This window comes from Gambusia affinis, linkage group LG18 (assembly GCF_019740435.1).
Source record: "Gambusia affinis linkage group LG18, SWU_Gaff_1.0, whole genome shotgun sequence".
NCBI lineage: Eukaryota > Metazoa > Chordata > Actinopteri > Cyprinodontiformes > Poeciliidae > Gambusia > Gambusia affinis.
In genome coordinates this window covers 15,692,843-15,716,895 of record NC_057885.1, presented here as the reverse complement: position 1 = coordinate 15,716,895, position 24,053 = coordinate 15,692,843, and the positions used below count along the sequence as shown (strand labels likewise).

Here is a 24,053-nt window from a genome sequence, read left to right as displayed (position 1 = left end):
ATTTCACCTAAACAACTGAGCTTGATGAATTTCTTGATTTGTTCAGTGAATAAATACTTATCTCTGAAAAGGTCAATATTAACGGAGAAATGAATAAAAGCAAAGTTTCAATTTGGTTGCAGCAGCTTGGTGACTTTAGATATTAACCTTCTTCATAATGCTGTGTCCATCTGTCTCAAAGTTTGCATGTCACATATTGTTATAAGATTTCTTTTTTGAACACCAAAAATCCTACCTGATGCTGATTGCTGATAAATGTCCACAATGTAGAGTGTTGAATGCCTTTATGCATGCGTCTGATGTAAGCATTTGACTGACTCCGCTAATACTTGGCAGAATAATGAACAATACTTTAAGTTTGAATTATATATTAAGGTGCTTCAATCACATTAGCATTACTTTCCCACTTTTAACTTCTCTGGCTGCAGATTAGCCTTTTATGAATTTTTATTAGTTCTTTTTTTTACACTTTGATTAGCTTTTTGATTTAGTGTCTGTCACTTCACTCTGGCTGACTGATGAGCTGTGACTTCATACATAAAAGGCACATGTTAAATGCTGATTTTCTTTCATTGGCTGGAGCTGAAACTGTGTGATGATGGGAAGTGCATTAAAGACAAGGTCCTCTTGAGGACTGCTGATAATGTCTGTTATAGAGAAAGAGAGGCAAAGATGTATGGTTTAATTATAGAGCAGGGGGAGACTGGACCTCATGTTGGACATTGCTATGGTCGATTATGAATTTATGTTTAACATTACGTACGATGGCTTGACCTCATGGTGTTATTCATTATATCTACCCAGCTTTGATACATTTTAGAAGTGTTCATATGGATAAAGAAGCTGCTATATTGGGGGGAAAAAAATGTCTGATTTAAAAGGCCTAATTTAAGCTTTATGCAATCTCTTGAAGTTACTTGAAGTCTAATATCATTCTGCATCACACTGCATAGGTCCGTGGGTCCTAGAGGTGAATCAAAACTGATGTCTGCTGGATGTCAGACAAATGTCAGTTTTTACTCCCACACACTGTCACACTGCAAACTGCTCAGTGGTAAACTGAAGAAAGTTATGGCACATGTATGCATTTATTTATTATATGTATCTTTTCAACAATTATTAGTGAGATTTTAATGTGGAGCTGTGTATTATCAGTTACCATAATTATGGTGACTTAGTTTTACAAGTTGAAACCTTGGAGTTTCCTGCATGTAATTTAAAAAAACGCAGCAGTAGCTTTCTTTTTTTTTCATGCTAACATTCTCTGCTCTACTAACTTTAAAGTAAATTTCAATCAAGATAAAAGAAACATCAATAGTTGCTTTACAAAACAAGTACAAATGCTTTGAAAATCAGATATAGTGCTGAGTACAAATGTCTCGATCCGCCTGCATGTACCTCTGTTGTTCCTTCCTTTAAAGGCTTTTAAGGGTCACCTCACTGGGACCAGACTGGAGAGATGCCTTATCCTTTCTATCCTGGGAACATCTGAGGATCCTGGAGGATGAGGTGGACAGGGGGATATCTGGATTTCCATCTCTGACCTGTTACTCCTTGATCTAAGAAATAATTCCCTTAATTCCCTTTACAGTAAGGTTTTAAGATGTCTTTGGTTAAACTGGTTCTGTTATATGAGCTTGACTGCTTATACAGCTTTTGGGCCAAACGCTGTAAAATATTTGTGATTTAATATAAGCAGCCATTTTATTCAAGCTTCTTTTTTTCTTAGAATGAAACTTTACCCTTTTGCCATAATTTCCCACAGAGGCTGTATCTTTTGTAGCATCTGCTGCTGGTTTGTATAAGCGATGGCGCCAAGCTAAATGATACTACCTCCAGGTTCATGTTTAATGGAGGACCCTATTACAGATGAAAAATGGCCCCTGTGCTGTAATGGCTGGATAAATCCAGGCCCTGGAGCAGCCACACAAGATGCTCCTAAGAATCACGATGCAGCATAGCGAGGTGATGATTTCTCTACTGAAGATACTGCCTAATATTTTCGGATGAACCTTTGCAAGAAAGCGCTTTCAGGTGCTGCCATGCTGAAAATTACCCACTCTAAATGTTGTTGGTTTTTTTTTATTGGAGAGAAAGACCAACGGGCTGTACAAAATTTAATTTATCCTGCAAAAAATGAGCTCTTTATGGATTTTTTATGGTGCAGAAGTGCAAGGTTAGTATCGGCATATTGACGGATACTTTTAGAAGATTCTGCTGGTTTGATGCAGGTTATTTGTTTTATGAGGTGAGGTTTGAAATCTGTGTTGATTATGGACTATAAATAAAAGAAACTGAGGAAGAGTATATTGACTTTTTACTCTGAAATTACATGATCATTTTTTATAGACTGCTGCGAGTCAGTCTGGAAAGTTAATAAGAGAATTTATGCAAAATTTTAACGCCATCATTCCACGGTAGGGGAGGATTATTCACAAGCGTGAAATATTGATTAAGGTTGAACAAAATGAGTCTGAACAAAATTTAGATAAATGACAAAAAAGCAAATGTCTACCTTATATTTTATACTGGATGTGACTTATAATCTGTAAGTGCATAACCTTTCTCTATGGAGGAATGCGTTTTTCTTAGTATGACGTGAAGTTTGGAGCTCCATGCTTTGTAGCGTTGGTATTTTCTGTTTTTATTTTCCGTTTTCATTCAAGTTAACCTTCATGAAAAAGAAAAATTTACAGTTTTAAAAATCACATTTCTGTAGACATTCAGGAAACAAATGGTCATAAAACGATTTGTAACGAGTTTGCTATCCACCAGTTCACTTTGTGACAACTTCTGTCTTTCAACTTCTGAAGACTTTTAATAATTATTTTGAATGTAAAACATTATTTTCATCAACATGCATTACAAAGAAAATAAAAGATGCATTTTAATATAGAAATTTCAGCCTTTTGGGGTTGGGGGGGTAGAAATGGTAGTTTTATCATAGTTTGAGCTTCCTCTGCTTCATCTCGACCGCAATGTCTTTGAATTGTTAATGAAGGAAGTAGGACTTAAAGCAGTAAGTCATGAGTGGAAAATGTGTGGACATGAGCCCAAAAAAGCCACATTGTTGCATCAAGAAATTGTTAAAGAGTAAAATCAATGTCTTCTAATGGCCAAGTCCTGACTAATCCAATAAACATGCTGTGATAGGATGTGAAGTGAGTACTTGATGGAGTAAGCCCAACAACGTAATGGAGTTGAAGCTGTTCCGTGTGGGAGAACATCCTCCATTAACATGAGCTGTTTATTGTGAAAATCTGATATAATTTCATATTCGTTCTAAAGCATGAATAATTAGCTGGGTATATTAACATTCACAAATCACTGTATATACATGTATATGTAATATACAGTGAACATTTATAAGCCTGGCAGCCTGAGTTTTATTCCAGAACAGTATGCTGTGCAACTCTTCAAACAAAGAGATCTCTCTAGCCGCCACGAGGGCCTAGATATACACATAATAGACTCGGCAAACAAACTTTCACAAACAAAGAGAGAGTACTTCACACGTCAGAAGGAGATCACATTTCCCATTAGTCTCCTCCTCCCCTTGCTCCACGTAGAGCTCAGAGCCTCACCCCCAAGTGACATGCAGACAAATTGGTCCTGAAGAAGCCCAGAAGCAATCAGAGCTCACCATTGGCCTACAATTATATGTCCTCTAACAAAGCGATCAATGTGCTCACTGTGGTTGAAACATGCTAAAATAGACCTTCTGGTTGCCTGAATGAAGCTGTTAAATAAAGAGGAGTTCAAAAGGTACTGTAATTTTTTTTTTATGTGCAAAGACGGTCAATGCCTTCAGTTTGAAATGGCTGTGGGCTTATACGAGTTTCTTTAACTGGGGCAGCAGATTGAGTTTTTTTTCCCTCTTGCCTTTGATCTAAATGTGCAGCCTTTAGAAAATAAAGTGATTACTAGACTTCCTAATTATGTGTAGTACAACACCAAGGGAAGATTAGCTCAATTTGGGTTGTTAGACAATTAAAGCAAAAGCTATGATCCTAAATGAAGCAACAGGACTTCCCTGTGGTCTGTGTATGTTCGCTATTCTCTCATGCATCTCATTTTGCACACTACTGTTTTATAACCTGTGCTGATATTAGCTGCCCCATGAGTGAGTCTGCTCAATCTACCACAACGCTGTAATGTGCTTTTAGAATAAGTGATTAAAAAGGGCAATGAATGTCAATGTTCCCCGGAGTAAATGTATATAGACATACAGTGCAAAGATTGTTCGCTTTTGGAAAACTTTCACGTGACTTGCAAATTTTTCGTGGAGTGGACATCTTAAAATTTGCACATGAGCATCAAGCGTAGAGAAATTACCAAAAAACATATTTTCTTCTAGTTTCTAACAGCAAGTTAAGTTACTTTGAATACATTTTTACCTTTTGATTAAATTCCTCTAAAGATATGATTGAGATTTAGCCCAGTACGTCCCAAGTGTAGTCGAGTTTTGCAAGCCGATGGAACGCTCAATGAAGTGCAACGCTGATGCGAGAGACGCTTGCAGATTTCACTGCCTGTTTCCAATCACAGATGTCTGAGGTCATGAACAAGCGAACAGAATGATGAGCTCCACTGCCTTAAAAACACACTTGTATCAATAATAACTATATATGCTCAGTTCTTATCCGAGCTCATAAATTTTGGTCAGTTTCTGTTGCAGAGCTTTGAAGTCAGAAAATGAAATTCATTGATTGGCTATTGACCTAAAGCCCAGATCTGGAGCAGGGCTGCGATGCCAGCCAGCTCATGAAATAGGTTTTTATAACCCTGGGAAAAGCTGCACATTTATTTCGACTTTTAATACTTTCTGTAAGATGACTTGGTTAAAATGCTGATTCTCTGTAGAGAGCAGGAGGTAAAGATTTGTTTATGTCAGAATGTTGTTTTAAAAAAGCCAATAGTGCAGCTGGTACAGAATTACACTTCAGCAACTTACACACCTGCCACAACCAGGATGCATCAAGGTGAAAAGCTGTATGCTTACAGAATAAGTATATCGCAACCACGTTATCAGATGTGTGACCTTTATAATTGCTGTTTAACTGCTGTCACAAGCTTCCTGCCAGCAAGTAGCTCTTCATATTGGTTGTGTGTGTGTGTGTTTGTTTTCCCCTCCTGATGCAATAGGTGAGGAAGCCTAATGATCCAAATGATGCAGATACCAGTTTGTGGCTACAACACTTCAAAAAATGATTGCTTTTAATAAATTAAACTTCATTTATAGTAATTATTCCTGAACATTCACATGATTAGAAATTAATAAAAATCCTTTAAGCAGAAATCTTAGACCTCAACTACAGGATATTTTCTGTGGTTGAAGCAGAAATTCAACCCTATTGTAATCTTTTCACGCTGAAAAAAAAAATCTGATTTGCACTATGTGGTACAAACTCGGATAAATATCCCATAGTTTGCCAGGCGTCTCATTGATGTGAGACATACTTCTGCACCAGAAGAAGCCAGATGTGGTAAATCTGAACATAAACAATGGCTGAAGCAAGTAGTTCTTATGATCTTGTGACAATGCAGTCTGCTCTGGTTGATCATCTCATTGCTTTAAAATATATCCACAGATGGAAGCACCCACTTTTAAACACAGGAAATAATTAACATAATCTATACTAAGAACAAACCGTTTCGATTGGCCTTTTTTCTGTTTTAATTTACATCAAAGAATAACAAAGGCAAAACAATAATTTTTCAGAGCTGATTTTTTTAAAAAAAACATTTTGTTTAATGGCCTTCTTTCAATCTCCTAACTTTTATTTAGTTATTTTGAGGATAACAAACATGGCCGTTCTTCAGTTCTGTCTGTATTCCTGCTGCTGTAAACTCTGACTTAAACATTTTTCTTACTCAGTCCTTCCTGGACAGCAGAGGAGATGACTGGCTCTGAGGCTGTAGTGGACATATGAATGTATGTCCTTCACCAGACAAATCAGACTGCGCAGAGCACTCTAACTGCATTAAAAGAGACCCATTTCAAAATTTTTCTCCTCTAGAGAGCAGACAAATTTAAGTTCTGGGGTTAAAAAAGAATCACCTTGAGCTGGGATGTGTGTGTGCGTGTGTGTGTGTTTTGGGGAGTTCTCTTGCTTCAGTGTGTACGTCCCTGCTTGTATCGTGAAAAGGGAAATTTCCTGTTCCCTGGAAATACATGCATTAACAGGAGTGGTGTGTGCGTGTACCGCTGTGACGAATGAATGCCAAATGGCACTCGCTGCAATTTGAGGTGACCTCGCATTGAAACTAGGCTGGGGCCAGTTAGCCTATAGAATGAGTTACTTTCACAGTCCGCTGCAGTCGTCTTCATAGAACTTAGCTGCACAATGGTCCTGGGAATTTCTCGTTTCCGACATTGTTGTGACTTTTAGAGCCGAAGCCATGAAAAGCCCGCCTCTAAGCAAGTGTTGTCATGGCTGACGGTGTTGTGGCGGCTGCTTGGGGAAGATGAATTCTTGCCTGGGATGACATGCAGGAATGAATTCACCTGCTGTATTTGTCAGATACAGTCAGTGGGTGGATGCAGTGGAGGAGTGTGGTGAATGTGAAGGGGAGTACAGTGAAAAGGGCTCTCTGCTTGTGTTTGTGTGCGAGTCTGTATTTACATTAATAATAATGGACAGACCACATGATTCAGAGACTGCATCAGCCTGACGGGGCTCGGTGAAAGGGAGTTTGACGAGAGGGAAAAAAAGGCTGACTGGTTCCACGGATGAATTGGTAGAAAACACGCTCCATTGAAGACTGTTGCAAAGTGGGTTTGTTTTTCCTTTCACATCTCTTTGTAATTGCTCTGCATCGGCTCATTTTGTTTCGCATCTCCCTCAAGGAATATTTTCTTTTTGTTGTTTTCACATTCAAATTTTCATTGTTTCCTAGTTTTTCTTCTTTTATTAACCTCTCATAAATATTTGTCGAGACATTTTGTGGCCTTTTAATTATAGTTGTCAGGCAGGAAAAGTGAAGAGAGAGTCACCAAGGTTGAGCTACACCATGCACCATCCACCATGTGAACAATTCTTACTGTGTTTCCATGAACAAAGACGGTAATAAAGTCAAATGAACTAGAAAAAAAAAAAAAAACATTATCAAAAGTAATTGCTTTTCATGCGTAGGCAGCCTGATCTGGTTTCAAAGTAATGTTGATGCTCTTTAAATCAACTTGATGCAAAAGTAAGTGCACAATTTGCTTTACTCATAAAAAGCTCTAGTAGCTGATATGCTGCATTGAACATTTTAGTTTTAATACGCAATAATTTTCTAATAGGCTCATAATGTATTCTTTTGTCTTTTGAATACATTTTTCACCTATCCCAGAATCTTTATCTCAAATGTAATGAGAAAAGATTTCTGCATATTTCTCATTGTTTTATTTACCTGTCAAATTTAATATGTGTCATTTTTATGTATGCATAAAAATCTAAGTAACAAGCGTGTATATTAAATATTGTTTTTTTGTTTTCTATCTTAATTTTAAATCATTCAAATTTTGATTGTGAACCTTTATTTTCCTCTTGTTTTGCTCTCAGAAAGGATCTTTTGACTCACAAACTGACAGACGCCATCACTTTTTTAATTGCTCTCACCACATGTTCCCTCACGTCTACATATGGATCCTCAATGAGCCATGACCGGATCACTTTAACACAACCAAAACGCTTTAGTTCACATTCACAGTCTCAGCTGCCATCATGCCAACTTTCCCGTTTACCTAATTCCTATCTGTTGAGTAGCATTTACCACCTGGCCCCGAGGGAAGCGTTTTACTTTCACCTCAAACTGAACAGAAATTATCTCCGTATCCGTAAGTCCAGAGGTCAGTGTTTACAGTATTGTGCATAATTCATGCAGTCATACTGTATCTGCAGTCATGTTGGCATCATTTAAATTTTATGAGCTCGAGCTCATCCTGGTTCTGTTACTGAACTGATCTGCTGTTTATGGAAAAAGCTCGATGGGGGTGAAAGTTCATTGTGTGAAGGTGAATTTCAAAGCTTGGAGAGATTGTTAAACTCGCATATAACCCAACAGTGCACATATCCAGCTACTGAATAAAAAAGTTAATTCATCATTTTTATCTCAATAATATATTTTATTGAAAAGTTGACTACATCTGCAGTTTGGTAAAGAAAATGTATTGTGTAGTTTCTTGTAGTTTCTAGTGTCCTAATGGATGTTCTGCTCTATTAAAAATGAGCACCCTTAAATATATTACTGCCATAAGGCTGATTTCCTTTTACTTATATGATTATGCAGTTTTTTTGTTAAAAAATTATCTTATCCACATTGAGAGTTCGATAACGGTATACATATATGGTGCATCCTTAATTGCCACATGATTCAGATAAAGGTAATTTTATTTGTATAGCACATTTTCAGCAACCAGGAAATAGAAAATGCTTTACAGGAATTGAAAGGAAATAAAAACAAACTAACAAACCAAAGGAAAGAGCAAAAGAAGAAAACGCTAATAATGTTTATATAAAATAATCAAACTAGATAGTCGTACTCAGGGTTGGTAAATAAAAATAAGTTAGTATCCTCTGGTCTAATTCCTTTTCTGTGTTGGGAGAATAGGAGTCTAAAAAGTAGTTGCTGAGGTAAGTCCTCTGTACTTCTGGGATGCTTAATAAGTAGGTATTCTCTGGACTTCTAAGTATGCTATAAATTTGCCAAAGTAATGAGTACGTCACAGTTTCTAAGTATTAATAACTAAATGTTCCTGTTCTGGAAGAATTTTTTCTGGATTCTAAGTTCATTCTACTTCCTTTTCTGGGTTGCAATAATAGGAGTCTCTCTTAGTGAGTACTCTATAGTTTCTAAAAAATAAGCTAAAAAGTGACTGATGAACTAGAGTCTCTGAATTCCAAGCTTGTTCTAATTCCTTTTCTGGGTTAAAAGTGAGTCCTCCACTGTTTCTAACAAAATAAAATAAAAGAGGAAAGTACACTTTAGGGCAAATGGCAATATTCAGACAAAATGAGTGACTTTGACTGATTATACAGACTGATTTACAAAAGCCTTTATTGACAAAATCTAGATTTATTTGATAAAACATTCGAATAACGCGTATTGAAAAGTTGTATGTGCTTTTTTAATTTAAAAGAAACCTAAATAAAAGTTGCAACTTTAACATTTCTGAAGACTCTCATCCGCTCATACCAAAAAGCATGGCCGGGGGTGTATTGTTGTCCATTTCTATCAGTTTATGCAACATTCCTGATCTTGTTATCGGCAATACAGACTACAGTGCAGCCCTCTTTTTCAGTTTGTTCAGGTGTTTAGAGTCTGATTCTGCTGTACCAGCAAACTGCTGCAAAGAAAATTGCTTTCTTCTTCTTCTTCACAGACTTGCATCTTGCTGCAACCCCCAAAGGACATAGTATTCTTTTTAAAAAAGTTATCTGCAGTGTCAGTTCTTGTAAACTTTCTTAGTTTTAAAACGTGAGCTCTCTGTTTGGTTGAGGTGAACACCCAGGTGTTTCCAGTAAATTTACTTTTGTCTTATTACTAATCTTAAAATAAATAGTATTCAGCCTCTTTGGCAGTACTTCAGCATCTCACGCCTAAATAGTTATCAGATGTTTGGATTAATTTGTTTTGTAAGTTGAGATTTTAAAGATTTAAAAAACCTACATACTAGAGAGTCCTCTAAAGCCAGGTGCTAATAATGCTTTCTAAATTGCGTTCTCTTCCACATGCAAATTTCTAGATGTCTGACATCAATCGCATGCATGAAAATGCATCAGAACTAAAAATCCATTCGGTGCACCTGGATAAGAAATATGGTGAATGCGTGTTTTTGCGGTCTTTTATTTTTTTGTAGAATAAAGCAGAAATGTCAATGAAAAAAAAAAAAAAGAAATTTAGTTTTGCAGATGGTCAATAAATTAATACCTTTGAATAGCTGTTTCATTATTTAAATAAAAACAATATTCACATATAAACCTGAGATTCCTATGAAGAATTGGGATATTTTTGCAAATGCAGGTTTAGTATGAACTGGAATACCTGCTGACTGTGCATCCACAGAATATTTACATGCTTCAAATAAAAGCATGTAAATATTACATGCAATTTAAATATTACATGTTATTAAATCCCTTCTTTAAATATAAAGTTAATCTTGTTTCTATATGGCATGGCTGTAGCCAGTGTAACTGATTAAATCGTCTCCATGTATTGTTCTCTGAACACCTTAGATGGTGAAACAGTTAGTATTGTTTGTAACCCCAATGACTAATCCAATACAAACCCAATTAAGTCATATGTGACATTATTCACTGGTCTGTGTTTGGACTTGTGAGCAGAAATCCAACTTGTCCAGGAAGGAGTCCACTTTAAGAACAAACACAGGCCCTTGATGTGGCCTTGTGAAGATTGACACCCTTACAACCGTAAAATGTGGACAGGCAGTAAATAATTTCCATACAAGTGGATGTGTCCATCTGGAGTCTCTCACACATAAGTGGAGAAAATACACTACAATGGCTGAACAAAATGCCATTTCTTAAGATGACTTGGAGTTTGTCGAAGAACTCCATGGCAGAAGCTACACTGGCTTCTCTTAGCAGAGCCAATAAGAGTTTGAAGGCTGGCATGATTCTGGACATTAGACAATTAAAGTAGATGATAATAATGAAAATGAGACCCTTTTCTGAAACAAAACACAAATACTTCTAATGACTCTTCTCAATTGATTAAACAGTAGATAAAATACTATTGAATCCCCACTGCATAATACTGCCATCATCATGGTTAATAGCAAGGATGGTGTGTTGAGCACAAAGATAGATTTCCATCAGGCACTACATTTTATATGCTGGGGAAAAAGTTGTTTTTGTCTCGTTTGAGTGTCAAACCTTCTTCCACAGTTTTGCTGCGGTTTAAAGTTTGTCACAACCCCTGAATTGTTGTGACAACAAGACCACTTCCATATTTGGCTTTCTTATTGACGCTCTTTCAAAAGTGCATCCACAAGTCCTGGGCTGTGGAGCTCTGCAGCTCCTCCAGAGTTACAGTAGGCCTCCTGCTGCTTATGTGATCACTGCTCTCCTTAATCAGTCTGTGAGTTTAAGTGGGTGGCCATGTTTTGGCTTGTAGTTCCATCACATTCCTTCCATTTTCACAAATAGAAAATGATTTCTGTTTTATATCAACACTTTTCCAAGTACTGTATATGAGCTAACTTTGAAGAGGAAAAAAAAATGTTTGGAAACCAGAACATCTTAATTTGGTTGGCAGAGGAGCAGTGCATGAAAAATTGAGTAGAAGATTTCTATTGAAATGAAAGCATGTTATGAAATTACTTGTTTCCTGCTTTTGGTGTGAATCTGATGTCAGCAGATAGCAGTGCCTCTGTACAACAGTCAGTCAGTGGTTTGTTTTTGTCTCTGCTTTTGCAGAGTTGGGAAATGTTTGCAGTAAACTGAATGAGCTTAATCAGGTGATAAAGAATTAGAGACAAATTGCAGTCCTGTGTGCAGATCATTTTCTCTTCTGAAGATATTAGGTACGGGTTAAATAGACTAAACCTTTGAAAAAAAATTTTGACTGTCTTCTTAGATGTTTTACATTGACTGCTGTCCTTCATTACATAAATGATTCAGAGATCGTCAGAATCCTACCGTCACGAGTACATTAGCATCGACAAACTGTGCTGATTTGGAGAAGCATGAAACAAAGACGCTCTCTGATATCCTCTTTTCAATCAAAGAGGATTAATAGCCAAAGGCTTTTGGCTTGAGTTCAGCTTTTAAATTGGATACTGAGCTCATCTTTTCAAAGAATGTGCATCTAATCTTATTTTGCTTTGCTGCTATTCGAATTCTTTGTCTTTCTGCAGTCCATCAGATAAGACAGATGGTAAATTAAATACCCTTTCCACTAAACATCATCGCTTTCCCCAGCTTTGAAAGTGAGCTGAAGGCTGGTTTCTCATTATGATACTTGTGCTACAACAATTCCCCACACTGATGTAATGTGTTCCAAAATATGGTGAAAATAAGAGTATAGAGTATAGGAGCACTTGAGTCCTGCACGAGTGTTTGATTACGTGCTGAAGGTTTCCCAACTTGTCTTGCTATTTATGCGAGCAAGAAGGATTTCCCCTCTCCTCTATGGTTTATAAATAGAAAGATGTTGGCAACTGCAGCCCGTCCTCTGTGTTAGCATCATTTACACGGTTTATGTTTCCCCTGTCACTGCTGCTGATAAGCTGTCATCAGAACCAGCCTAATAGGTTTCAGATGAGACGGTGGCCCGATGCACTTGATGAATGTGTCATCCATGCAACATCACGTGATCCAAGCACCGTTCAAGGGTGCCTGTTGAAGGCAGGGGTGGGCAAACGGTACACTTCAAAAAGCCATTTCCCCTCAGTCCTTCGAAATAAAATTAGGAACCACATAAGTACTGAGCCATGAACTTTTACTATAAGAATGTATGGTTATGGTTAGTTCAAAGGGCAGTTTCTTTTTTCAAGTTACATTCTGATTCAACTTAACACAAAGTTCTATCAAAATGATTTATACCTGACATTAAGGCAGATGAATGATATATCTGAAATTAGGAAAAACTATATGCTGCATTGTTCCTTTTTTGTTTCCTTTTGCTTTTTTTATTTAACCACTTCATTGTCTAGCAACTACAAACCATATGAACAGACCATGATATATCTAGAACAAGCAAATATTGGTCACATATTATGTATTTTCCTGTCACAATGTGTCATTTCATAGAACAATCAAGTAATTATGTTATCTTCAGTTTCTATAAAATTACTATATATATATCAAATATAATTTAAAAGACATGACTCTGTAAACTCTCACCTCTCTCTGCTGATTTTTTTTTTTTTTTTTTCAACATTGCTTCCCTTTAGGGAAATTCAAATTATTCTTAGGAGTGTTGGACTGAGCAATAGTTTGTGTGATGAGCTCAGCAGACATGCAGTTCTACCAGATGTTTCCTAATTGCTGTTGCAGCTAGTCTGGAGGAGCTGAGGGGAAACTGCAGCTTCAAGAAGGGACCATCCGGAAATAGGCAGTACTTTGTGGGAATAATCTCCAAGTCTGAACTATTTCGGTACTGCACTATAGTTTAATCTAACTATAGTCTGCAGCCCTAGTTTGATTTTCAACTATGCTGGAGCTCATTTTATTTTTTTGTGGGTGGCTCCCGGGTATTGACTGACAAGCTCACCTAGTTTCCTTGACACAGACAGATTTTTATTACATAAAACAGCCATACATAGGTTTCTTGGCTTTGAGGTGAATTGTACTGGAGAATCCTTTGTCATTTCAGTGCTACTAAGCACAGAGTTGTGCAGCTGAAAATAAATCCCACTTCATTGAGGAGATACTGCGCTGTGTAGAGGGTCAACTAGCAGTTTAACTAGTATGATTTTAAAGGAATCTACTTTTAAGCCCAAGAGCAAAGCAATAAAATAATAAACTATTTTTCTGGACACAGCATGTAACAAAAAAAAGCAACAAAAAAAAAAAAACCCTGCTTGAAATGGCAAGTTGTTGTAAATCCAGCATTTCTTTTCTTGTTTCTCTTGTTTTAAATGTCACACAGTATAGCACAGGTGCCATTAAAAAGTCTCATTACATATTCAGCACGAGGAGCAACCACTGCTGCTCTTTCCCCTGGTGTGTTTATATATCCTGGATAAATCCCCACCCTCTAAGCTGAGCAAGATATGCGTCTTAAACAGAGCCAGCTGATTCAACGGTGCATATTTAATATTGCCTTTTAGAGCTCAGTATAAATCCTCATGCAGTGGACTGAACTGCTCACTTACCATCTCGAGCGGAACATAATTGGATGAGATAATATGTTGAATGGTAATGTACAGTATATGGAATATCAGTAAACCGAAGCAGAGTGAGGAGTGATGTTTATTGCTGCTGGGGGTTTTGGACCGTACCGGTTCAAAAGAGCATTAAATCTTACTTTCATCTCGCGTCCGGGCTGCTTTTTCTGCAGCATTTTTGTCCCCCAAATAAATGCGGCAATCACGCAGGCACTTACTGTACCGAAGGCTTTATTTTGCTCCTCTTCACATCACAGTGTGAATTTCATAGCTTTTTATTTGAAGATGAGTCTGGTGTGAGAACACTGCTCATTACGACAGTGGAATGCAATATTCACAGCATTAAGAAAAGACAAAGGAGTCTGGGTTGCAAGAGTAAAAACAAACTTTTTTTATCAGCTCAAGGCCATCTGTGCTGATTTTTCATTTGGTGCTGCTCACTGAAGATTTATTTTGGCATGACTTCATAAATTTATAACCAAATTGGGCAAATTATTGCCTTTCTTGTGTCGTCTTTGACTCTCTTAGACAATCTTTTCAAGTCATCCAGCTCAGTGAACTGTGACAATTGGATGGGTATCACACTGACAGAAACTTGTTTTTTGTTTGTAACAAAAGAATGTGGCATGGGCCTAAAGGGTGTACAGTGTGCCAGTAGATGAGGTTTCCTTAATAACACATCAAGTCAAGAAGGTGCAATGGAACCTCACGGCTGACAGGAACTGCTTGGCCGGCGTCCATGTTGGACATTTAACTTCTGGTGCAGGATGTTAGCTTGGGACCTTTGGGATGTGGCCAAGCTGCCGTCTCACTGCAGTTATAGAAGAGTTAGTTGTTAACTGCTTTTCCAGCATTCTTACGAGAGTGCACCATTTGCAGTTTTGTGGCAAAGTTCTGACTTTGATTCCTTTTTGAAAACTAGCGATAGCCTTGACTAGTTCACCAAGTACTGGAAAAAAGTATCTGTTTTACTGTCTATGCATTTATCCACTTTGATTTGAGATCAGTAAAACTTAAATTAAGCTTGTGCCTATCTGCTCTGGTATGTGAATGATCCTGTAGTTCATTTTGGTTAGATTTAACGTTACAAACTATTAAGAAATTTGCAGCGTGTCTTCTCTTATGCTCAATATTTGTCACATTTACTTGTTAAATGAAGTCAACTTTTACACAACTGCCGTTGTACGAATTACAGTCCAGAATATGCCAAAACTGGATTTGAAAGGTCACACAGTAGAGGCTTCATCAATCAGTTAAATAATACTAGCAATGGCAATTTTAATTGCTTGCCGTCTTCTTAACAGCTATAATATATTAAAGTTTTATTTATATATATGTATAGATATATATATATATATATATATATATATATATATATATATATATATATATATGTATAGATATATATGTTTATATGTAAGCTATATTTTGAACCTCCCTGCATGGGGCAGTCAGTAATTACTTCTGAAACAGAAGCGATGTCATGCCATGTGTGAGCAGTCGCTGTTTTAAAGCAAAGACAAAATGATTACAGTTCAGCATCTTATGTTAGCATGGTTAGCACAGGTATCTCTAAAACAGCAGCTTTAGTATATTGTACTGAACACAAATCGTCCCTTTAAATCTGAGATTTTCAAAAGGCTATCAACATTTTCAAATCTAACATGATCCGTGACAGAGACTGAAGGATCAATAGGAAAAAACAGAGCCAGTTTGCCTTAACGAGCTGCAGACATTGAAAACCGTTTCTTTTTACATAGCTTTTTGAATTTCTGTGTTTCCTCTGGCATGACCTTTAAACACCTCACTGACATAAATTGCTAACTTCGAATCTGGTTTACTCAGCAACATTGTCATCCCCAGAAAGTGTTTAAAGCGCAACCTGTTGGCACTTTCCACATGATGTGTTTTTACTAATTAGGAATAAACAGATTGACCAGTGGAGCTAATATTTTACCAGTTGCTTTCACCAAAAGCAAGCCCCTGTTAGACGTGTTAAACACAAAATTAATTTTAAAGGTTGATTGATTTATTCAGTTGAATGTAGTTTTAAAGAAAGTAATCTAGATCAGTACTCTAACCCATGTCTTTGGTCTGAAATCCCCTTTTCCAGTGATGAATTATTCTCAAATAATGAAATAAAATGACTCCATCACATGCATGACTTGATTTACTGTTATAGAACACATAATCTTCTCCTAAACTTTTTCTTTTATCAATAAAATCTTTGACCCAACCTGCTGTGAATATGGATGATTATAATCATATTATGTTTTACGATCTGGTAAAGCATTCATTTTATGCTTGACCAGTGTGCACAGTCATTAAATCTGCGAATGTTTTTACAGAAGGAAAATGACTGAAAACTAATTTGCATTTTATCATGGTTTTTAAAAATGCTTTAATTTTAGTTGACCTCTATTTAAGCAAGAAGGTATAAGATTAAAAACCTCAATTTCAAGGAAGATCTAGCCGCGACAGGGAGCAGCAATTATCAAATACAATTACAAAAATTACCCTCTTGAACAAGGACAAATAAATAAAAAATTACAAGCAGTGTGTTTGAAATCATTACATGTTTGGAATTGGCCTCAAAGAATCTTGGTTTTGATTTAGAAGCACTCAATGTAATAAGCTCTGACATTTTCCAGTTATCATGGCAAATGCTGAAGGTGCTGAGTGGACAGAATCTCTTTAACCAAGTTCACAGAGTCCAAATATAACATAAAGCAACAAGTGAATAATGACCAGCATGTTTCATAGTAAAATGATAACATGGACAGAAAGATTAAACTGAGAGTAGGCCTTATGTATAAAGATGTAAAAGCAATGTTTCTGAAGGTGAGCGATCAAAACTCCTACATATTTATAAGGGTGAACAGCAACAGAGCCAAAAATGTAATTACAATAAGCACAAAAGCTTTTAGTAGGTTACAGAAAGAAAACCATTTTCTTCATAAGCAGCTCTGTTGTTTCTGATTTTCAGTCTGTGTAGGTGGTAGACTGTTTCTGAGATCTCCAGAAAACTCACAGCATTTCACAACACTCCATGACAGATGGGAATTTAAAGCACCTAACCTTCCTGTTATCTGCTGAATTCTTACTCCATTAAAAAAAAAAAAAATAGAAAGATAAATTATCTGAGTGCATATCTACCACAAAATCTCTCAAGACGGTAGAAAAGTTAACTAGTGATCCAAAAGCAATAAAAACAAAAACATATAGTGCCAATCTTGGCTTTTTTCTTTTTTTTCTTTTTTTTTGTGCATATTTTTTCTTCACAATTAGCAGTTGTGAATGAAAGATGATAATGAAGAAAAATCACATGCACATATAATATACCTCTGGACAAGAAGTGTTTTGTTTGCTGAAATGATTTCAACATTTGGTGATTTATTGTGATTCATAAAACACATTTTAATAAGTAGCAGAGCTGTGGGGTTTGAAAATTAGCATTTTAATCTAGCTCCATCAACAGAGGAGAAATAACCTTTGTTCCCAGAGAGCATTTGTCTGAAGTTATAACAGGTGAATGCAGGGCTCATCATGAGGCCTGATGGCCACTGATTAGGACCATATGGGGCAGAATTCGCAGCAACACAGCCAAGTCACTTTACAGATGAATAGGTTGTAGACAGTAGAGGAACGGTTGTGCCACAATGGAGGCATAAAACTGCTGAGCATGCAAATTTAGCCATTTTTATTGCTGCATTCTGTGGTTTTCTTTTTTTTTTTTCTTCTTCTTTCACCACTCAGTATATGATCTGTACTACGTTTTAAAACCCATCTTTACTGTAATTTTTATGTGTTTAGAAAGCTTCTGTTACCAAGCAGAGTTTTATAACCTGGAAATATTATTGTTATTCCCATCAGTCCCTAATAAAAATATGTAGAACAGAACAGTTGCTGCTTGGACTACAGTGCCCATCTTGTTTCCTTATAGCTCATGAAAAATAGTCTTTTTGACTTGTATTTCTTCCTTCTTTCAGTTCAACCTGTATAATCTCCCACAAAAACAATAGAAAGCTTTACATTTTCTTATATTTTCCTCAATCTTATTTTCTCTGGCTTTGCTTGCAGTTCTCAGATAGTTTCAGGAGAGTGTAGCTGGAAAGTACTGATTGTTCCAGAGAGCTTTCCCTCTGCAGCCATCAGACAGAGTTGGTCATCATGTCGTGTCTTTGTGGTACATTTGTTCTCTCATCCAGAGCTGACACAGAATTCTGGTGGGGGGAAAAAAAAAAAAAAGATTTATAGTTTGTTTCTGACACCTAACAGCGCACCTTTCGCAAGCTGTGTGTCGACGTCATGGAAAATTAAGAAAAAGAAAAAAAACGAGGGATGTCTGCTCTCTGTTATTTACATTGTTCCTTTTGTCAAGGGCTTCTAATCTTGGTTGTAAAATCCGTGCTGCAAGTGATGTGTGTTTGTTTGAAGGCAGTGTGATTTTCATCTACGTGCTGTTTATATGGGGGGGAAATGTTATCACAGCAAGTAGGCTTTTAGCAGGATAACTTTGGAGCTCTTTACTTTGCAGTGAACCACCAAAGAATTGACTCCATCCAGACGGAGCACGCACAGGAGCTCTGGAGACTGTTTGAAAGTCGTTGGCGCCCTCTTCTGTTCGGAATACAGCAGTAGTTTAGTGGTAGTAGTAGCCAGAGCTATACATTGTTACATAAGACAAAATAATATGTATAAAATATTGTTTGAAATGATCTTTTGTTCAGTTAAGGCTACATTTAGTCTGTTTTTTGTTTTGGTTGCAGGAACTAAAGGCCTTCATCAAAGATCTGCTTTTAATTGTCAAACCAGGGCTTTACTCTATGTGACTTGAATGGAGTTTAGAAAAAAGAAATGCTTTAGGTTTTATGTAGATAGATAAGACTAGTTGTGTTAGTTGTTTATTATTTGGTCACAGAAAATCTGCAGAGAATTTTAAAATAAAAAATAACATTAATTGTCAAAGGATTGCTTCTTGTTTATGCATCATTTGGAATCAGAGCTATGACTTTGCTCTTCTGAAGGAAATGTATTTTTCTCTCATTTCATACTGAAACCAAATACAAGAATTGAAAATTGTGTTTAATTTCTTGACTTATTTCAGTTTGGGCAGCAGGGAGAATGATGGTTCAATATAATCTTCCTCGGTGGGAAATCTGGTATCATTATTATAGCAAGAAGTTCAGAGACTGGTGCAGCTTTGCTGCCCCTTACTGGACAACAAGACTGGTGTTTATGAGAGGTTAAATTAACGGTTGTAGCTGAACTATAATCATTTAGAAAAAGAGGATTTTTTTTAAAACTGAGAAATGACAGAAACAAAATTTTTTTCAGTGGTTTAATGTGAGCGCTACATTGAAACACCTTCTCTCTATTCTACAATAGTACAATAAAGTATTTTTATTGTTTGCCCTCCTTATCCTGAACTGTCTGCCAAGTGATTTTCTGTATTTGTGTAATCCTTTTCAAGGTCACACATCAGTAAGTAAGAACTCTCCTTATGTATTCAGTTTTTGTTTCATTGTACCCATTGCAGGGTGTTAGATCATGAGTTTGTTGTCTCAGCTGCTTTGCGGTGTCCATCAGGTTTTCTTCCAGGACCACCCTGTATGAAGCTCCATCCATCTTTTCATCAGCTCTCACCTCCTTCAGGTGATGAACACAGTTAGCTTTTAGCTGCTCAAAGAAATTGCTTTTAGGAAAAAATTCAGTGTTGATCAGACCTGACCTGTTGCAAACGTCAAACAAGTTGTGTACAGTAGTGTGTTGTTGTGTTCTTTGGTCTCCATTATGATGTTTGTTTGTGAATCTTCTCTTATAAACCTTTTATAGAACCAATGGATTTTATAATGAGAAGGTATTGCACACACGTTTACAAATTAGAAGGCAATTGGCTGCACTGGATGTTATTTAGGGGGTATAAGATTAAAGAGAAGTGCATACAAATACATACTTTACACCATTTTTATTTCTGGAAACCTTCTAAAACCTTATGCCATTTTCTATTTCACAATTATGTGCTTCTCTGTGTTTGTAAACAAGAAAATACAAATAAAATGTACTGAACTTTGTGGCAAAATTTAAGGGATGTCAATACTTTTACACTGCTTGGATCAACAGTTTGTGACAAATGCTATTACATCCTTTGTCCTAAAGGGTTGGTTACTTAGTTTTTCCTATTTTTATCACCTTTTAAAAATTTGTCTCAACCAAATTTGAAAGGGTACTTTTGATTTACCCTTTCAAAAGTAAATCATTTGAAAGGTTTTTTTTCATGATATAGTTTAAGGACATATGCATTTTAGAAGCTTGATTTATTTAAAGTGGAGCTTTATTAGGTACCTATCTCTACTTGAGGGATTAAATTCAGTGAAAGTTCATTTTAATTGCCTTGAACAAGAGAAAAGTGAAATTAAGTGAAGGCTATGTTCAGAGTAATATGACCACTTTAAGAGCTTGATTTATGTTGCCGGCTCAAAAGGCATCCAAGCGGTTAAACAGATAATTCCACCTCGCAGAACCCGGACACAATCCGCAGCTTTTATTTTCCACAAGAAAAAATTACTGCTTTTGTTGGAGTGTGATGGTTTAAAGAGAGCAGTAAAACCAATGCAGCTCTTTATTAGAAAACTCTGAGCTGTTTCTGCATCTAAAGGTCTAAAGATAAACTAAATGGGCATAAGCATGCCTGCATTTAAAACAAAACATATTTATTCTTTCTTTTACTTTTTAGTTAAATCTCCTGTCTTGGTCTGAACCCTCAACTCACCGCTCGACTTATCAGATTCACAACCTCCATCTGACTTTAACTGCTGCTCATAAGCTTGCAGGAGCCGTGGCTGGGCTTTATTTCCTTTGTTGTTCGCAGTTCAAATGACAGTGAGGGCAAGAGCCCACCTATGGCTCACCATTCTGTGTGTGAGTCATGAAGAGCTACTGACTAACAGGATGTCTCTTAACGAAGTGCTGTACAGCATGAGATGAACGGAGGACAGAAAGACAGACAGACAGGTGGAGGAAGCGGCAAGAAAAAAAGCCCATAAAACCCGTGATTTAGCCTACATTTCTATCAGTGTTCTATATTTATTCGGTGGGATTAAATGAACTGCAGTGTTCAGCAAGAATGAGGTTCTCCAGACTTCATCTTGATTATAAAACATGATTATAAAACATTATTCCAGTTTGCATCTCACAAGTAGTGATTCTGATTGTTTACAACCAGTAGATTGGTGTTGTGTAAGCCTCGGAGGGGACGTCTGTTTAAAACATCCTAATTTGTGGAGCGTCTCGTCTAATAAAAAGCCATCACAGCTCCAACATAATTAAGCAACTCTTTGAGCAGCCATGCTCATCTGATTTCACTGATGATTCATTCTATGTAGTTTATTATTTTTAATAGAGAATATAAGCTGGAACTACAGTATTTCTCTGCAAGAAATTGTAAATATCTGCTTTTTGTGTGGCGGCGTCTCTGTCTAAATGGGCCTAAAAGGAATCATGTAAGCTCGGTTATTATTATGTCAACCACCATTCAAAACCGAATGTGTGTTTTGGAGATGTTTATAAGTTAACAGCTTTCTTAACAACTTCATCTTTAACTTTATGAACATACCTGATTTCTCTAATTAACAGGATTGTGGTTGTGGCTCTGAAAATACCCATCAACTGCAGAGATTTTTTTTCTCCATAGCCATTACTACATCAGATAAACTAAGACAGAATGCACTTTATACTTTCACATATGCTCTCAAGGTTTTTTAAGCCAATTTAAAATGGCTTACACATTCTCTCTACTTATAAGATGCAGCAGTCTGCATTGTACGTAGTAAGCGGCAAACTGTCTTTGTTTCTTACACCATTTATCAAAAGACAGAGGTGATTAATAAATTTGTGAAATTTGTTAATCACAGCTTGTTAAAACCCTAAAAACGATCTTAATGTTAGGCTCATTATAAGTGGCAAACGGCAGGCAGAAAGTAAGTATTTTAACACTTGTTTAATTTAGCATACTGCTATAGTTGATCTTTGCATTTCCATTTGATAAAAACATAATCTTTTGCATAAATCATATTTCTGGTTGGTCTATGTTTATTTTAAGTAAGTACCATTGGTGTTATGAAAATACATGTGCAAAAGTGGCAAATATAGAAGTTAAGTAATTTTATTTTAACAGCAAAGGGACATAATGCATCACTGTCAAAGCAAAGCTTCCTAATGGATATAATGCTATACAGACAACATGCTGTGTGTAGGTGAGAAAAACTGTCAGAATTTTTGTCAGATCTTTTTGCATGTTTTCACGCATTTTATCAAGTCCTATATTTTGACCACAGAGATGAATTTGCACAGAATAATTATCCAAACGAGTTTAACAAGGGGGGCAAAATGAATTTACGTAGCTGAACATAGGCAACATCAGTAGCCTACAGGCTACTTATTAACAAGGTGTTAAGGTGCTGTTTTATTAGCTAGTCATCTTTTAGCTATCATTACCTGTATCCGACAGCTTTACTCAACTCAGTCGGTTAGTTTGGTGGAAAAACTGTGCAAAGTTCTTTGCATTTTGCTGGTTTGCTGATATGATTCTAACACACACCTACGCAGCTCTGCACAGCAGCAGCAGGTCTACTTCGCTGCCGCACAGGTGAAAGCCCAGCGCTATAAATCAGACTGCTGCTGACATTAGGTCATTTGTTTGCACGAAAAAACAAAAGTTTATCTTTTTCTTTAATTTTTTTTTTTTTATATAAACATTCCCTCTGCACTGCAGTCATATACCAAAATGGAAGATTAATTGAAGGCCTTCTTTTTAAAGATCTGTTTCTGTGTGGAAGTTTTCAGGCTGTGGAAAAACAGTTTTTTAGTATTATTATTTTGGCCCTCAAACAGCTTTGTAGGGGGAAAAAAACTTTTTGTGAGAAATGTGCAGGTTACCTGACAGCTGTTTGAAAAGTTGCAGCAGGGTTACGAGGTGTCTGTAAAATTGGCCTGCGAGGAAAAAAGGAAATGGAAAGTATTTGTTGTTCAATTCTCTCCATGGGTCCCCTTAGAGATAACCTTGAACATCCAAAACATCTAGGGAGTTCTACTTCTTTTAGATCAAACAACCTTAAGAAAAACTTTTTTCCAGTTCCCTTTGGTTTTCTGGAGGTTGCAAACTTCTCAGGTACAGTTTGGATTTGAGAATTTGCTGCAGTGCACACACAGAAGGAGAAGTGTATCCTTAGTAATGTTTATATAGACAGCAGGAGCCCAGCAATACTCAGGAAGCTCTGCTTCTCCTTGTCCCTTCCTGGTCTGTTCCATCACTTATGTTCCACCAGTTCTGAACTGTAAGACTCTGCCTGATGTAAACTTTGACAGTGTACGATGGCTGCAGCTTCACTGTAAAAGGCTGGAAAACTAATGAAGGGAATGATTTGTTTTAGTTGGTCTGACTTATGCAGTTTATGGAAGTTCTGTTCTGTGCAGAGTAACTGAGCAACACGACTACAAATTCCCATGTCAGAGTTTCTCGCCTCATCTCTACGGAAATGTCCAGACACCCTGTGCAGAAAACTCATTTTGTCCGCTTGTGAGTGGACAAAATGGAGAGTTTTGGCTTTTGATTACTCTCTTTTTTTCTCCACTACAACGCTCACATAACCTCAGATTTTAAGTAGCCATCTTGCTTTCCCACTGTGGTAATCCACTCTTTTGGATTTGCAACTATTGTGACTGCACAAAGAAAAAACTGCATTTGTTTCAAAAGGCGTTATGCTGTTTCCAGAATCTGTAGACTTGTGGACGGATATAGTAGACTTCCTGCAGCTCAGACGAAGCACTTGCAGTTCACAGGAAGTAGGTTAATGGAGTGGGCACAAATTGGTGCTTGATTGCAGTTGTCGGTTGTTCCGCTCCTGAATTGGACCGCCGTCACACAGTTCATGAATTGAACTGCGTGTGGGCGGCTTGGGAGCGGAAGTATTTTTTATTCTATTTTCTCCTTTTCATGTGACACATCAGGCTCATGTCTGTTCAGCCTTTTTTATTATTTTATTTTTTTTTTTTTTTTCGTTCCCAGCAATCTAAGGAAAGAGTTGAAACTGGAAAAGATGTGGGAGCTGCTTCTTGTTTCTGACCTGTAGACACTCACTGTAATCCCCCAGTGTATTCTGAAAGTCAACCTGTTTCTGCAGAATAAGCAGCAAAAAGGATCAACACTGAGGTG

General features: G+C 36.9%; 1 protein-coding gene across 5 annotated transcripts in view; it reads left to right on the top strand.

Moving 5' to 3' along the window:
• Positions 1-24,053, top strand: part of kcnip4a (potassium voltage-gated channel interacting protein 4a) — a 138,206-nt gene that overhangs the window by 55,386 nt on the left and 58,767 nt on the right. The gene's annotated exons all lie outside the window — the stretch shown is intronic.